Genomic DNA, 17,500 nt, shown 5'->3' on the forward strand with positions numbered 1-17,500 from the left:
AGGGCTGCACTCTCAAGCAACCCGACTCTGAGGAGAGATCCTCCCTTTATCGGCAACGGTCACTACGGGCCTGGCACCCTCTATGGGCTGTGGCCCCGTTCAAGATGGACTTGGACGCGTCGCACAATCTCGGGATGACGGATCCTCCCTAACACCACATCTCCCGGCGTCCGGTTTCGGCCGCGGGATTCAGTGCTGGGCTTTTTCCTGTTCGCTCGCCGCTACTAAGGAAATCCTAGTTAGTTTCTTTTCCTCCGCTTAATAATATGCTTAAATTCAGCGGGTAGTCTCACCTGCTCTGAGGTCGCAAATATAAATTTGCCTTTATTTTGTCAGACGATAATTACACGTATTCCGTTTATATGGCTGCCTCCAAACAATTTCAAACATCGATCTGACGTCGTTGCGAGAATGTTGTTGTTGTTAATTATAGTGCATAAAATATGCATATAAACAACTTTAACGTCTCGGACACGACGATCGCTTCGTTCGAAATTTAAGCGTTGTGGCTGCTTTTTAATATCGGACGTGCTACGTCTAAACCAACTTGTACCAACAAACTAATAAGAATGTCAGCCGCTATTGCGTTTTAGGATGCCGCGTTATTTTTTATATTGTTTTTATTGTTGTCTACGTTGCATAATATTTTATTATGACAACCGACAATCAATTAACAATTATAGTAACGCGTCATATTTGCACCCAACACGCTCCGACGTAATTGTCTACACAACATTGTGCGCTGTGTTTAAGACAAAAACCGAGCAGTCTTTGAAATTGACACGACCCTCAGCCAGGAGTGGTCCGGGAACAGTATATCCGAGGACCGCAATGTGCGTTCGAAATGTCGATGTTCATGTGTCCTGCAGTTCACAAGTTGACGCGCAATTAGCTGCGTTCTTCATCGACCCACGAGCCAAGTGATCCACCGTTCAGGGTAATCTTTTCAAACAAATTTAAAATATTATTACATAACGCACCGTTCCACATCGAAATCGTTTCATCATCACACAACAACAAAAATAACTACTTAAGGTTATTACAATTGTGATGTATATGTGAGAAACGGACCAATCGAAAGAAACGTTCGGCGTTATATTTTATAATATTTTATTTAATTAAAGTGGCATTTGTTTCTACTTATCGAAAAGAGTATGCAGTTATAGTTTAAGTTTACATAAAGAATAACCCGATGATATTAACGTTTTATAAATACGTATATATATCTATTAGGTTTTTTTTCTCTATCAACTTTGTCTATAAAACTCTGCTCCTTTTGCGATAAGCATTATGTATATTTATTAAATAGAAAATATGTCGAAAAACCAGACGTTTTCTTCAAACAAACGCCACAGCTACAAACTTAATCACAACAATATTTACCAAACAATACAATTGTAGGGTGTTTTGTGTGATACGTCGTTTGGTGGGCATTCTAAGAACGTCCGTCGACATAAAAACGAATCAAAAGAAAAGCACCAGGCAGTGCAAAACGTTCCTTCGTCAGTCGGGCGTATATCATTTAAAACCCACAGAATCTAAAAAAGTTAATAAACTTTTTTATTTAGATTCCTACGGTTCGTCGCGTCGTTAAAGTAAATTATTACTTCGACGCATGCGGAACCCAGGTACCCGAAAACCGTAAGCCTAAGCGTTTTTTTCCAAACATCACTCACTATCGATAAAGTAAATTGATTTTATGTATTTATAAATGTGCGTTTGTATGTATAGTAGTATAGTAGTAGTATATTTTGTTATTGGTTGTTTCGAGCTTTTTATTGTTATAAAACGTTTTTGTAGTCTTGTACATAAAGTACAGACGAATAGACAGCCCCTTTTATTTATTAATAAACTCCAACCATTTACAAATTAAATTACAACTACAACATCTCTTTTACACATTAATTATACACCATCTTTATTTTCTTTTTTCCGAAGCGAATACGATGAAGAAAATACGCAAAGACTGGCTTACAAAACCGTAAGCCTAAGCGTTTATTTTTCAAACATCACTCACCATCGGTTAAGTAAAATGATGGTATGTATAAATGTGTATTTGTATGTACAGTAGCGTATTAATTTTGTTGTTGGTTGTTTCGAGTTTATTTATTATTATGGTTTGTTTGTATAAAGTTTTAGTCTTGTACATAAAGTACAGACGAATAGACAGCCCCTTTTATTTATTAATAAACTCCAACCATTTACAAATTAAATTACAACTACAACATCTCTTTTACATATTAATTATACACCATCTTTATTTTCTTTTTTCCGAAGCGAATACGATGAAGAAAATACGCAAAGACTGGCTTACAAAACCGTAAGCCTAAGCGTTTATTTTTCAAACATCACTCACCATCGGTTAAGTAAAATGATGGTATGTATAAATGTGTATTTGTATGTACAGTAGCGTATTAATTTTGTTGTTGGTTGTTTCGAGTTTATTTATTATTATGGTTTGTATGTATAAAGTTTTAGTCGTGTACATAAAGTACGATCGTATTGGCAGACACCATTATTATTCATTCATTCATTCTTGTTTGTTATTATAAATAACTCCAACCATATACAAATACTACAACAACAACAACAACATCTCTTGCACATTAATTATACACCACCACTGTGTATTAGTACTTTTTTTCGAAGCGAATACGATGATGGAAATACGCTAAGACCGGCACTGCGAAAGCAATAATAAAACGTTAGCACATAACCATCTTTCGACAATATTGATTCGTGTTAATGTTCGAAAAAATTCTTTGAAAACGTCGTTTACGGCACGTTTACAATCGATTTATAAAATAAATCGAAAAACGTAACAACAGATCCGCTTAATGCAAGACGACCCGTTGTTGCTTTTCCGTTCGACGCATAATAAAGAATTTTGTATGAGAATTGATCATCATACGAATAGTGTATGTATGTGTGTTTTTTGTTGATCAGCACAGACAAAATGTGTGTGTATGTGTGACAACTAAACAACAACATTTACACGTTAATGATCCTTCCGCAGGTTCACCTACGGAAACCTTGTTACGACTTTTACTTCCTCTAAATGATCAAGTTTGGTCATCTTCCCAGCAACATCGGCAACGTCGAAACGCCACCGCGCACCGGTCCGAAGACCTCACTAAATCATTCAATCGGTAGTAGCGACGGGCGGTGTGTACAAAGGGCAGGGACGTAATCAACGCGAGCTTATGACTCGCGCTTACTGGGAATTCCTCGTTCATGGGGAACAATTGCAAGCCCCAATCCCTAGCACGAAGGAGGTTCAGCGGGTTACCCGGACCGCTCGGTCAGGGAGGACACGCTGATTCCTTCAGTGTAGCGCGCGTGCGGCCCAGAACATCTAAGGGCATCACAGACCTGTTATTGCTCAATCTCGTGCGGCTAGAAGCCGCCTGTCCCTCTAAGAAGAATTGTTTGTACGCCGACAGTAAAAACCGCACATAGAGACCGGGCGAACCCGGCTCCAGCCGGCATTTGGGATGTCGAAATACGCCTATTTAGCAGGCTAGAGTCTCGTTCGTTATCGGAATTAACCAGACAAATCGCTCCACCAACTAAGAACGGCCATGCACCACCACCCACCGAATCAAGAAAGAGCTCTCAATCTGTCAATCCTTCCGGTGTCCGGGCCTGGTGAGGTTTCCCGTGTTGAGTCAAATTAAGCCGCAGGCTCCACTCCTGGTGGTGCCCTTCCGTCAATTTCTTTAAGTTTCAGCTTTGCAACCATACTTCCCCCGGAACCCAAAAGCTTTGGTTTCCCGGAAGCTGCCCGCCGAGTCATCGGAGGAACGTCGGCGGATCGCTAGCTGGCATCGTTTATGGTTAGAACTAGGGCGGTATCTGATCGCCTTCGAACCTCTAACTTTCGTTCTTGATCAATGAAAGCGTTTTTGGCAAATGCTTTCGCTTCTGTCCGTCTTGCGACGATCCAAGAATTTCACCTCTAACGTCGCAATACGAATGCCCCCATCCGTTCCTATTAATCATTACCTCGGGGTTCCGAAAACCAACAAAATAGAACCGAGGTCCTATTCCATTATTCCATGCACACAGTATTCAGGCGAAGTTTTAGCCTGCTTTAAGCACTCTAATTTGTTCAAAGTAAACGTGCCGGCCCACCTCGACACTCAATGAAGAGCACCGCGGCGGGATTGAGTTGGGCCGCCCTCTCGAGCTAAGCCCACCGGCAGGACGTCCCGCGAAACGCCAGTTAACACCGCGAACGATGAACCGGCGGCGCGGGACACAAATTCGACTACGAGCTTTTTAACCGCAACAACTTTAATATACGCTATTGGAGCTGGAATTACCGCGGCTGCTGGCACCAGACTTGCCCTCCAATTGATCCTCGTTAAAGGGTTTAGAGTGTACTCATTCCGATTACGGGGCCTCGGATGAGTCCCGTATCGTTATTTTTCGTCACTACCTCCCCGTGCCGGGAGTGGGTAATTTGCGCGCCTGCTGCCTTCCTTGGATGTGGTAGCCGTTTCTCAGGCTCCCTCTCCGGAATCGAACCCTGATTCCCCGTTACCCGTTACAACCATGGTAGGCGCAGAACCTACCATCGACAGTTGATAAGGCAGACATTTGAAAGATGCGTCGCCGGTGCGAGACCGTGCGATCAGCGTAAAGTTATTCAGATTCACCAAGTTGTACGATGACGGCGAAACCGCCACCGATTGGTTTTGATCTAATAAAAGCGCTCCTTCCGTCTCCGGTCGGAGCTCTGTTTGCATGTATTAGCTCTAGAATTACCACAGTTATCCAAGTAAATGTGGGTACGATCTAAGGAACCATAACTGATTTAATGAGCCTTTCGCGGTTTCACCTTAATTTGGCTTGTACTGAGACATGCATGGCTTAATCTTTGAGACAAGCATATGACTACTGGCAGGATCAACCAGGGAACTGTGTTTTTGTGTTTTTTGAGACAGACGAGAGAATAAAATACTCATCATCATCGTTTATAAAGATGAAGAATATGCGCGTTTGTGCGAAACAATCTAACATATAAGAAAGTAACGCCACGCTGTTTCTTCTTTTCTTCGTACGATATAGAGATAAATGTATCGTCATCATCGTCGTCGTAGTCGTTAAACACCACAACACATATATCGGTCAATAAAGGCATAATAATAATATTTATAATATTATTTTTTACCTTTGCCGATTTAAAAGTTCAAACATTCTCTTCACTCTTCGCAAGATTGAATGCGACGTGAATTTATGAAATTCTTTCGAATCCATAAACGTTACGAATATTATATAAATATTCTCGCTCGGATATTAGAGAGTTGACGCATTTATTATTTTTGTTTGTTTAAATCACAAACATTTGTTAGTTCAACAAAGTTTGATTGCATAAGGACCGCCAACGTAAGAGAATACGTTTTGCCGCATCCGCAATCTCGCTGTGGGGAACTGGGCGAGCCACAAAATCACAAAATAAAGCAATCTCGCAAGCAAAGCCCTATTCGAATTCGATAGCGGAAATGTGCGATAAACGTCGATAAATTGGAAGCAAATGCAGAACGTATACATAATCGGTCGTTTTGTCGTCGTCATTTATGATAAACTTCGACTAAACCGTTACACCGTTCATATCGCCTCACTCAACGCATCGACACACACCACTACCATATGTATACCAGCGCGACACCGATCGAGGCAGCCGCTCGGTATTGGATGTGCGCACCGCTCCACTGACATAGCTCCACAGGCGACGTCTACCGAAGCGCACAGCTCTATAACTATAAGGCATACACACAAAAGGGAGAAAATATTTTAAATATTGATAATATTAAAAAGTCATATTTTATATTTAAACCATTATAAAATTTAATTATAAAAACGTTTGTTTTAAAAAAAATAATTAATTAATAAAAACAAAATTATTTTAAGCGCCGTACTTCGTAAACGTCGTACTTCGTTCGTCGTATGTGCAAAGTCAAATGAATGCTGTAGTTAGTCGCAGTTGGAACGTCTGAATGTCGTACAACGTAACAATAATTTTGAGTGCCCTAATGTGTAGACGTCGTACTTCGCGAACGTCGCACTTCGTAAACGACGTACTTCGTGAACGTCGCACTTCGTAAACGACGTACTTCGTAAACGTCGCACTTCGTAAACGACGTACTTCGTGAACGTCGTACCTCGTAAAGGTTATGCAATATTAATACACATTTGGTGTATTGCAAGTTGCATTTTAATAAATATTATGCATTTTTATGTTTTAATTTAATATCTAGGCCAAAATACTATGTTTATTTAATTGTTAAATGTGTACGTTTATTTATAGATACGTAATTTACATAAAAATTTGTTTTTTTTTTTATTATATGCAAACTACAAATAAAACATTTAATATTTTCAAACGTCGTACTTCGTGTAAGTTATGCAATATTGATACAAATTTAGTGTATTGCGGGTCGCAATAATATTAATTTATATTTGAACGTAGTACTTCGTGAAGGTTATGCAACATCAGTACACATTAAGTGTATTGCAGGTTGCATTATTATTAATTTATGTTTTCTCACTTTTTACCTTCATATAAAAAAAAAATTTAATATTTTTGGACGTCGTACTTCGTAACAGTTATGCAATATTGATGCACATCTGTTGTGCTGCGGGTTGCATTTTATAAATTTAATGTATTCTTATGATTTACTTTAATGTCTAGGCAAAAAAACACTTTTGATTAGTTGCTGAATGTTTACATTTATTTACAGATACGTAATTTGCAAAAAAATTTGCTGTTTTTTTATTATATACAACACAAATAAAATTCTTTAATATTCTTGAACGTCGTACTTCGTGTAGGTTATGCAATATTGATACAAATTTAGTGTATTGCGGGTCACAATAATATTAATTTATATTTGAACGTAGTACTTCGTGAAGGTTATGCAAGATCAGTACATATTAAGTGTATTGCAGGTTGCATTATTATTAATTTATGTTTTCTCACTTTTAACCTCAATATAAAAAAAAATTAATATTTTTGGACGTCGTACTTCGTGAAGGTTATGCAATATTAATGCACATCTAGTGTGCTGCGGGTTGCATTTTATAAATTTAATGTATTTTTATGTTTTACTTTAATATCTAGGCAAAAAAAACAATTTTGATTAGTTGCTAAATGTTTACATTTATTTACAGATACGTAATTTGCAAAAAAATTTGCTGTTTTTTCATTATATACAACACAAATAAAATTCTTTAGTATTTTTGAACGTCGTACTTCGTGTAGGTTATGCAATTTTAATACACAATTAGTGTATTGTGGGTTGCATTATTATTATTTATTGTTTACGTTTTACTTCATCACTTTGTGAACGTCGTACTTCGTTTGTACTATGAACGCTGCATTTCGTCGCAGTCGGCAGCACGTGCGAATAAACGTCGTACAAGAAAATCACGATTTTGAGTGCCGTACTTCGCAAACGTCGTACTTCGTCTATACTATGTACAAAGTCAAGTGAACGCTAAACCTCGTCGCAGTCGACAGCGCGTGCAAATAAACGTCGTACAAGAAAATCACGATTTTGAGTGCCGTACTTCGCTAACGTCGTACTTCGTCTGTACTATGTACAAAGTCAAATGAACGCTAAACTTCGTCGCAGTCGACAGCAAGTGCAAATAAACGTCGTACAAGAAAATCATGATTTTGAGTGCCGTACTTCGCAAACGTCGTACTTCGTTTGTACTATGTACAAAGTCAAATGAACGCTAAACTTCGTCGCAGTCGACAGCAAGTGCAAATAAACGTCGTACAAGAAAATCATGATTTTGAGTGCCGTACTTCGCAAACGTCGTACTTCGTCTGTACTATGTACAAAGTCAATTGAACGCTGTACTTCGTCGCAGTCGGAAGCAACTGCAAATAAACGTCTTACAAGAAAATCATGATTTTGAGTGCCGTACTTCGCAAACGTCGTACTTCGTCTGTACTATGTACAAAGTCAATTGAACGCTGTACTTCGTCGCAGTCGGAAGCAACTGCAAATAAACGTCTTACAAGAAAATCATGATTTTGAGTGCCGTACTTCGCAAACGTCGTACTTCGTCTGTACTATGCACAAAGTCAATTGAACGCTGTACTCCGTCGCAGTCGGCAGCACGTGCAAATAAACGTCGTACAAGAAAATCACGATTTTGAGTGCCGTACTTCGAAAACGTCGTACTTCGTCTGTACTATGTACAAAGTCAATTGAACGCTGTACTCCGTCGCAGTCGGCAGAACGTGCAAATAAACGTCGTACATGAAAATCACGATTTTGAGTGCCGTACTTCGCAAACGTCGTACTTCGTCTATACTATGTACAAAGTCAAGTGAACGCTAAACCTCGTCGCAGTCGACAGCGCGTGCAAATAAACGTCGTACAAGAAAATCACGATTTTGAGTGCCGTACTTCGCTAACGTCGTACTTCGTCTGTACTATGTACAAAGTCAAATGAACGCTAAACTTCGTCGCAGTCGACAGCAAGTGCAAATAAACGTCGTACAAGAAAATCATGATTTTGAGTGCCGTACTTCGCAAACGTCGTACTTCGTTTGTACTATGTACAAAGTCAAATGAACGCTAAACTTCGTCGCAGTCGACAGCAAGTGCAAATAAACGTCGTACAAGAAAATCATGATTTTGAGTGCCGTACTTCGCAAACGTCGTACTTCGTCTGTACTATGTACAAAGTCAATTGAACGCTGTACTTCGTCGCAGTCGGAAGCAACTGCAAATAAACGTCTTACAAGAAAATCATGATTTTGAGTGCCGTACTTCGCAAACGTCGTACTTCGTCTGTACTATGTACAAAGTCAATTGAACGCTGTACTTCGTCGCAGTCGGAAGCAACTGCAAATAAACGTCTTACAAGAAAATCATGATTTTGAGTGCCGTACTTCGCAAACGTCGTACTTCGTCTGTACTATGCACAAAGTCAATTGAACGCTGTACTCCGTCGCAGTCGGCAGCACGTGCAAATAAACGTCGTACAAGAAAATCACGATTTTGAGTGCCGTACTTCGAAAACGTCGTACTTCGTCTGTACTATGTACAAAGTCAATTGAACGCTGTACTCCGTCGCAGTCGGCAGAACGTGCAAATAAACGTCGTACATGAAAATCACGATTTTGAGTGCCGTACTTCGCAAACGTCGTACTTCGTCTGTACTATGTACAAAGTCAAATGAACGCTGCATTTCGTCGCAGTCAGAAACAAAGCAAACGTCGTGCAATGAAACAATAATTTTGAGTGCTGCATTTGTGAGCGCCGTACTTCGTTTGTTACTTTATGGTCACATGAACGTCGTATTTCATCACACAGAGCACCATACTTAATGCACTTAAATGAACGTTGTACTTCGTACAAGTTAGGCAATATTAATACACATTTGGTGTATTGCGGGTTGCATTATTAATTTACAAAAATAGCTATGATTTTATATACAACTAAAAATAATTCATAATATTTAAACGTCGTACTTCGTAACAGTAATACAATATTTAAACAAATGTAGTACTTCTTGAATATAGGCAATTTTCATACACGTTTACTGTGAAACCAGTTGCGTTACATCTTCATCTTCCCAGCAACATCGGCAACGTCGAAACGCCACCGCGCACCGGTCCGAAGACCTCACTAAATCATTCAATCGGTAGTAGCGACGGGCGGTGTGTACAAAGGGCAGGGACGTAATCAACGCGAGCTTATGACTCGCGCTTACTGGGAATTCCTCGTTCATGGGGAACAATTGCAAGCCCCAATCCCTAGCACGAAGGAGGTTCAGCGGGTTACCCGGACCGCTCGGTCAGGGAGGACACGCTGATTCCTTCAGTGTAGCGCGCGTGCGGCCCAGAACATCTAAGGGCATCACAGACCTGTTATTGCTCAATCTCGTGCGGCTAGAAGCCGCCTGTCCCTCTAAGAAGAATTGTTTGTACGCCGACAGTAAAAACCGCACATAGAGACCGGGCGAACCCGGCTCCAGCCGGCATTTGGGATGTCGAAATACGCCTATTTAGCAGGCTAGAGTCTCGTTCGTTATCGGAATTAACCAGACAAATCGCTCCACCAACTAAGAACGGCCATGCACCACCACCCACCGAATCAAGAAAGAGCTCTCAATCTGTCAATCCTTCCGGTGTCCGGGCCTGGTGAGGTTTCCCGTGTTGAGTCAAATTAAGCCGCAGGCTCCACTCCTGGTGGTGCCCTTCCGTCAATTTCTTTAAGTTTCAGCTTTGCAACCATACTTCCCCCGGAACCCAAAAGCTTTGGTTTCCCGGAAGCTGCCCGCCGAGTCATCGGAGGAACGTCGGCGGATCGCTAGCTGGCATCGTTTATGGTTAGAACTAGGGCGGTATCTGATCGCCTTCGAACCTCTAACTTTCGTTCTTGATCAATGAAAGCGTTTTTGGCAAATGCTTTCGCTTCTGTCCGTCTTGCGACGATCCAAGAATTTCACCTCTAACGTCGCAATACGAATGCCCCCATCCGTTCCTATTAATCATTACCTCGGGGTTCCGAAAACCAACAAAATAGAACCGAGGTCCTATTCCATTATTCCATGCACACAGTATTCAGGCGAAGTTTTAGCCTGCTTTAAGCACTCTAATTTGTTCAAAGTAAACGTGCCGGCCCACCTCGACACTCAATGAAGAGCACCGCGGCGGGATTGAGTTGGGCCGCCCTCTCGAGCTAAGCCCACCGGCAGGACGTCCCGCGAAACGCCAGTTAACACCGCGAACGATGAACCGGCGGCGCGGGACACAAATTCGACTACGAGCTTTTTAACCGCAACAACTTTAATATACGCTATTGGAGCTGGAATTACCGCGGCTGCTGGCACCAGACTTGCCCTCCAATTGATCCTCGTTAAAGGGTTTAGAGTGTACTCATTCCGATTACGGGGCCTCGGATGAGTCCCGTATCGTTATTTTTCGTCACTACCTCCCCGTGCCGGGAGTGGGTAATTTGCGCGCCTGCTGCCTTCCTTGGATGTGGTAGCCGTTTCTCAGGCTCCCTCTCCGGAATCGAACCCTGATTCCCCGTTACCCGTTACAACCATGGTAGGCGCAGAACCTACCATCGACAGTTGATAAGGCAGACATTTGAAAGATGCGTCGCCGGTGCGAGACCGTGCGATCAGCGTAAAGTTATTCAGATTCACCAAGTTGTACGATGACGGCGAAACCGCCACCGATTGGTTTTGATCTAATAAAAGCGCTCCTTCCGTCTCCGGTCGGAGCTCTGTTTGCATGTATTAGCTCTAGAATTACCACAGTTATCCAAGTAAATGTGGGTACGATCTAAGGAACCATAACTGATTTAATGAGCCTTTCGCGGTTTCACCTTAATTTGGCTTGTACTGAGACATGCATGGCTTAATCTTTGAGACAAGCATATGACTACTGGCAGGATCAACCAGGGAACTGTGTTTTTGTGTTTTTTGAGACAGACGAGAGAATAAAATACTCATCATCATCGTTTATAAAGATGAAGAATATGCGCGTTTGTGCGAAACAATCTAACATATAAGAAAGTAACGCCACGCTGTTTCTTCTTTTCTTCGTACGATATAGAGATAAATGTATCGTCATCATCGTCGTCGTAGTCGTTAAACACCACAACACATATATCGGTCAATAAAGGCATAATAATAATATTTATAATATTATTTTTTACCTTTGCCGATTTAAAAGTTCAAACATTCTCTTCACTCTTCGCAAGATTGAATGCGACGTGAATTTATGAAATTCTTTCGAATCCATAAACGTTACGAATATTATATAAATATTCTCGCTCGGATATTAGAGAGTTGACGCATTTATTATTTTTGTTTGTTTAAATCACAAACATTTGTTAGTTCAACAAAGTTTGATTGCATAAGGACCGCCAACGTAAGAGAATACGTTTTGCCGCATCCGCAATCTCGCTGTGGGGAACTGGGCGAGCCACAAAATCACAAAATAAAGCAATCTCGCAAGCAAAGCCCTATTCGAATTCGATAGCGGAAATGTGCGATAAACGTCGATAAATTGGAAGCAAATGCAGAACGTATACATAATCGGTCGTTTTGTCGTCGTCATTTATGATAAACTTCGACTAAACCGTTACACCGTTCATATCGCCTCACTCAACGCATCGACACACACCACTACCATATGTATACCAGCGCGACACCGATCGAGGCAGCCGCTCGGTATTGGATGTGCGCACCGCTCCACTGACATAGCTCCACAGGCGACGTCTACCGAAGCGCACAGCTCTATAACTATAAGGCATACACACAAAAGGGAGAAAATATTTTAAATATTGATAATATTAAAAAGTCATATTTTATATTTAAACCATTATAAAATTTAATTATAAAAACGTTTGTTTTAAAAAAAATAATTAATTAATAAAAACAAAATTATTTTAAGCGCCGTACTTCGTAAACGTCGTACTTCGTTCGTCGTATGTGCAAAGTCAAATGAATGCTGTAGTTAGTCGCAGTTGGAACGTCTGAATGTCGTACAACGTAACAATAATTTTGAGTGCCCTAATGTGTAGACGTCGTACTTCGCGAACGTCGCACTTCGTAAACGACGTACTTCGTGAACGTCGCACTTCGTAAACGACGTACTTCGTAAACGTCGCACTTCGTAAACGACGTACTTCGTGAACGTCGTACCTCGTAAAGGTTATGCAATATTAATACACATTTGGTGTATTGCAAGTTGCATTTTAATAAATATTATGCATTTTTATGTTTTAATTTAATATCTAGGCCAAAATACTATGTTTATTTAATTGTTAAATGTGTACGTTTATTTATAGATACGTAATTTACATAAAAATTTGTTTTTTTTTTTATTATATGCAAACTACAAATAAAACATTTAATATTTTCAAACGTCGTACTTCGTGTAAGTTATGCAATATTGATACAAATTTAGTGTATTGCGGGTCGCAATAATATTAATTTATATTTGAACGTAGTACTTCGTGAAGGTTATGCAACATCAGTACACATTAAGTGTATTGCAGGTTGCATTATTATTAATTTATGTTTTCTCACTTTTTACCTTCATATAAAAAAAAAATTTAATATTTTTGGACGTCGTACTTCGTAACAGTTATGCAATATTGATGCACATCTGTTGTGCTGCGGGTTGCATTTTATAAATTTAATGTATTCTTATGATTTACTTTAATGTCTAGGCAAAAAAACACTTTTGATTAGTTGCTGAATGTTTACATTTATTTACAGATACGTAATTTGCAAAAAAATTTGCTGTTTTTTTATTATATACAACACAAATAAAATTCTTTAATATTCTTGAACGTCGTACTTCGTGTAGGTTATGCAATATTGATACAAATTTAGTGTATTGCGGGTCACAATAATATTAATTTATATTTGAACGTAGTACTTCGTGAAGGTTATGCAAGATCAGTACATATTAAGTGTATTGCAGGTTGCATTATTATTAATTTATGTTTTCTCACTTTTAACCTCAATATAAAAAAAAATTAATATTTTTGGACGTCGTACTTCGTGAAGGTTATGCAATATTAATGCACATCTAGTGTGCTGCGGGTTGCATTTTATAAATTTAATGTATTTTTATGTTTTACTTTAATATCTAGGCAAAAAAAACAATTTTGATTAGTTGCTAAATGTTTACATTTATTTACAGATACGTAATTTGCAAAAAAATTTGCTGTTTTTTCATTATATACAACACAAATAAAATTCTTTAGTATTTTTGAACGTCGTACTTCGTTCATGAACCGGCGGCGCGGGACACAAATTCGACTACGAGCTTTTTAACCGCAACAACTTTAATATACGCTATTGGAGCTGGAATTACCGCGGCTGCTGGCACCAGACTTGCCCTCCAATTGATCCTCGTTAAAGGGTTTAGAGTGTACTCATTCCGATTACGGGGCCTCGGATGAGTCCCGTATCGTTATTTTTCGTCACTACCTCCCCGTGCCGGGAGTGGGTAATTTGCGCGCCTGCTGCCTTCCTTGGATGTGGTAGCCGTTTCTCAGGCTCCCTCTCCGGAATCGAACCCTGATTCCCCGTTACCCGTTACAACCATGGTAGGCGCAGAACCTACCATCGACAGTTGATAAGGCAGACATTTGAAAGATGCGTCGCCGGTGCGAGACCGTGCGATCAGCGTAAAGTTATTCAGATTCACCAAGTTGTACGATGACGGCGAAACCGCCACCGATTGGTTTTGATCTAATAAAAGCGCTCCTTCCGTCTCCGGTCGGAGCTCTGTTTGCATGTATTAGCTCTAGAATTACCACAGTTATCCAAGTAAATGTGGGTACGATCTAAGGAACCATAACTGATTTAATGAGCCTTTCGCGGTTTCACCTTAATTTGGCTTGTACTGAGACATGCATGGCTTAATCTTTGAGACAAGCATATGACTACTGGCAGGATCAACCAGGGAACTGTGTTTTTGTGTTTTTTGAGACAGACGAGAGAATAAAATACTCATCATCATCGTTTATAAAGATGAAGAATATGCGCGTTTGTGCGAAACAATCTAACATATAAGAAAGTAACGCCACGCTGTTTCTTCTTTTCTTCGTACGATATAGAGATAAATGTATCGTCATCATCGTCGTCGTAGTCGTTAAACACCACAACACATATATCGGTCAATAAAGGCATAATAATAATATTTATAATATTATTTTTTACCTTTGCCGATTTAAAAGTTCAAACATTCTCTTCACTCTTCGCAAGATTGAATGCGACGTGAATTTATGAAATTCTTTCGAATCCATAAACGTTACGAATATTATATAAATATTCTCGCTCGGATATTAGAGAGTTGACGCATTTATTATTTTTGTTTGTTTAAATCACAAACATTTGTTAGTTCAACAAAGTTTGATTGCATAAGGACCGCCAACGTAAGAGAATACGTTTTGCCGCATCCGCAATCTCGCTGTGGGGAACTGGGCGAGCCACAAAATCACAAAATAAAGCAATCTCGCAAGCAAAGCCCTATTCGAATTCGATAGCGGAAATGTGCGATAAACGTCGATAAATTGGAAGCAAATGCAGAACGTATACATAATCGGTCGTTTTGTCGTCGTCATTTATGATAAACTTCGACTAAACCGTTACACCGTTCATATCGCCTCACTCAACGCATCGACACACACCACTACCATATGTATACCAGCGCGACACCGATCGAGGCAGCCGCTCGGTATTGGATGTGCGCACCGCTCCACTGACATAGCTCCACAGGCGACGTCTACCGAAGCGCACAGCTCTATAACTATAAGGCATACACACAAAAGGGAGAAAATATTTTAAATATTGATAATATTAAAAAGTCATATTTTATATTTAAACCATTATAAAATTTAATTATAAAAACGTTTGTTTTAAAAAAAATAATTAATTAATAAAAACAAAATTATTTTAAGCGCCGTACTTCGTAAACGTCGTACTTCGTTCGTCGTATGTGCAAAGTCAAATGAATGCTGTAGTTAGTCGCAGTTGGAACGTCTGAATGTCGTACAACGTAACAATAATTTTGAGTGCCCTAATGTGTAGACGTCGTACTTCGCGAACGTCGCACTTCGTAAACGACGTACTTCGTGAACGTCGCACTTCGTAAACGACGTACTTCGTAAACGTCGCACTTCGTAAACGACGTACTTCGTGAACGTCGTACCTCGTAAAGGTTATGCAATATTAATACACATTTGGTGTATTGCAAGTTGCATTTTAATAAATATTATGCATTTTTATGTTTTAATTTAATATCTAGGCCAAAATACTATGTTTATTTAATTGTTAAATGTGTACGTTTATTTATAGATACGTAATTTACATAAAAATTTGTTTTTTTTTTTATTATATGCAAACTACAAATAAAACATTTAATATTTTCAAACGTCGTACTTCGTGTAAGTTATGCAATATTGATACAAATTTAGTGTATTGCGGGTCGCAATAATATTAATTTATATTTGAACGTAGTACTTCGTGAAGGTTATGCAACATCAGTACACATTAAGTGTATTGCAGGTTGCATTATTATTAATTTATGTTTTCTCACTTTTTACCTTCATATAAAAAAAAAATTTAATATTTTTGGACGTCGTACTTCGTAACAGTTATGCAATATTGATGCACATCTGTTGTGCTGCGGGTTGCATTTTATAAATTTAATGTATTCTTATGATTTACTTTAATGTCTAGGCAAAAAAACACTTTTGATTAGTTGCTGAATGTTTACATTTATTTACAGATACGTAATTTGCAAAAAAATTTGCTGTTTTTTTATTATATACAACACAAATAAAATTCTTTAATATTCTTGAACGTCGTACTTCGTGTAGGTTATGCAATATTGATACAAATTTAGTGTATTGCGGGTCACAATAATATTAATTTATATTTGAACGTAGTACTTCGTGAAGGTTATGCAAGATCAGTACATATTAAGTGTATTGCAGGTTGCATTATTATTAATTTATGTTTTCTCACTTTTAACCTCAATATAAAAAAAAATTAATATTTTTGGACGTCGTACTTCGTGAAGGTTATGCAATATTAATGCACATCTAGTGTGCTGCGGGTTGCATTTTATAAATTTAATGTATTTTTATGTTTTACTTTAATATCTAGGCAAAAAAAACAATTTTGATTAGTTGCTAAATGTTTACATTTATTTACAGATACGTAATTTGCAAAAAAATTTGCTGTTTTTTCATTATATACAACACAAATAAAATTCTTTAGTATTTTTGAACGTCGTACTTCGTGTAGGTTATGCAATTTTAATACACAATTAGTGTATTGTGGGTTGCATTATTATTATTTATTGTTTACGTTTTACTTCATCACTTTGTGAACGTCGTACTTCGTTTGTACTATGAACGCTGCATTTCGTCGCAGTCGGCAGCACGTGCGAATAAACGTCGTACAAGAAAATCACGATTTTGAGTGCCGTACTTCGCAAACGTCGTACTTCGTCTATACTATGTACAAAGTCAAGTGAACGCTAAACCTCGTCGCAGTCGACAGCGCGTGCAAATAAACGTCGTACAAGAAAATCACGATTTTGAGTGCCGTACTTCGCTAACGTCGTACTTCGTCTGTACTATGTACAAAGTCAAATGAACGCTAAACTTCGTCGCAGTCGACAGCAAGTGCAAATAAACGTCGTACAAGAAAATCATGATTTTGAGTGCCGTACTTCGCAAACGTCGTACTTCGTTTGTACTATGTACAAAGTCAAATGAACGCTAAACTTCGTCGCAGTCGACAGCAAGTGCAAATAAACGTCGTACAAGAAAATCATGATTTTGAGTGCCGTACTTCGCAAACGTCGTACTTCGTCTGTACTATGTACAAAGTCAATTGAACGCTGTACTTCGTCGCAGTCGGAAGCAACTGCAAATAAACGTCTTACAAGAAAATCATGATTTTGAGTGCCGTACTTCGCAAACGT

At 39.1% G+C, this 17,500-nt stretch overlaps 2 non-coding genes and 2 pseudogenes across 2 annotated transcripts; all 4 read right to left on the reverse strand.

The window, feature by feature from the left end:
- Window positions 1–307, reverse strand: part of LOC135267371 (large subunit ribosomal RNA) — a 5,390-nt pseudogene extending 5,083 nt beyond the window's left edge.
- Window positions 308–783: 476 nt separating this feature from the next.
- On the reverse strand, window positions 784–940 carry LOC135267365 (5.8S ribosomal RNA). The gene has a single exon (XR_010335795.1). It is a non-coding gene; the product is annotated as a 5.8S ribosomal RNA (ribosomal RNA).
- Window positions 941–2,999: 2,059 nt separating this feature from the next.
- On the reverse strand, window positions 3,000–4,922 carry LOC135267399 (small subunit ribosomal RNA). Its single transcript, XR_010335819.1, has one exon. It is a non-coding gene; the product is annotated as a small subunit ribosomal RNA (ribosomal RNA).
- A 4,629-nt stretch (window positions 4,923–9,551) lies between these two features.
- LOC135267402 (small subunit ribosomal RNA) lies at window positions 9,552–11,445 on the reverse strand (annotated as a pseudogene).
- Window positions 11,446–17,500: the final 6,055 nt, after the last annotated feature.

The sequence above is a fragment of the Tribolium castaneum genome, chromosome 11, assembly GCF_031307605.1.
Source record: "Tribolium castaneum strain GA2 chromosome 11, icTriCast1.1, whole genome shotgun sequence".
Classification (NCBI taxonomy): domain Eukaryota; kingdom Metazoa; phylum Arthropoda; class Insecta; order Coleoptera; family Tenebrionidae; genus Tribolium; species Tribolium castaneum.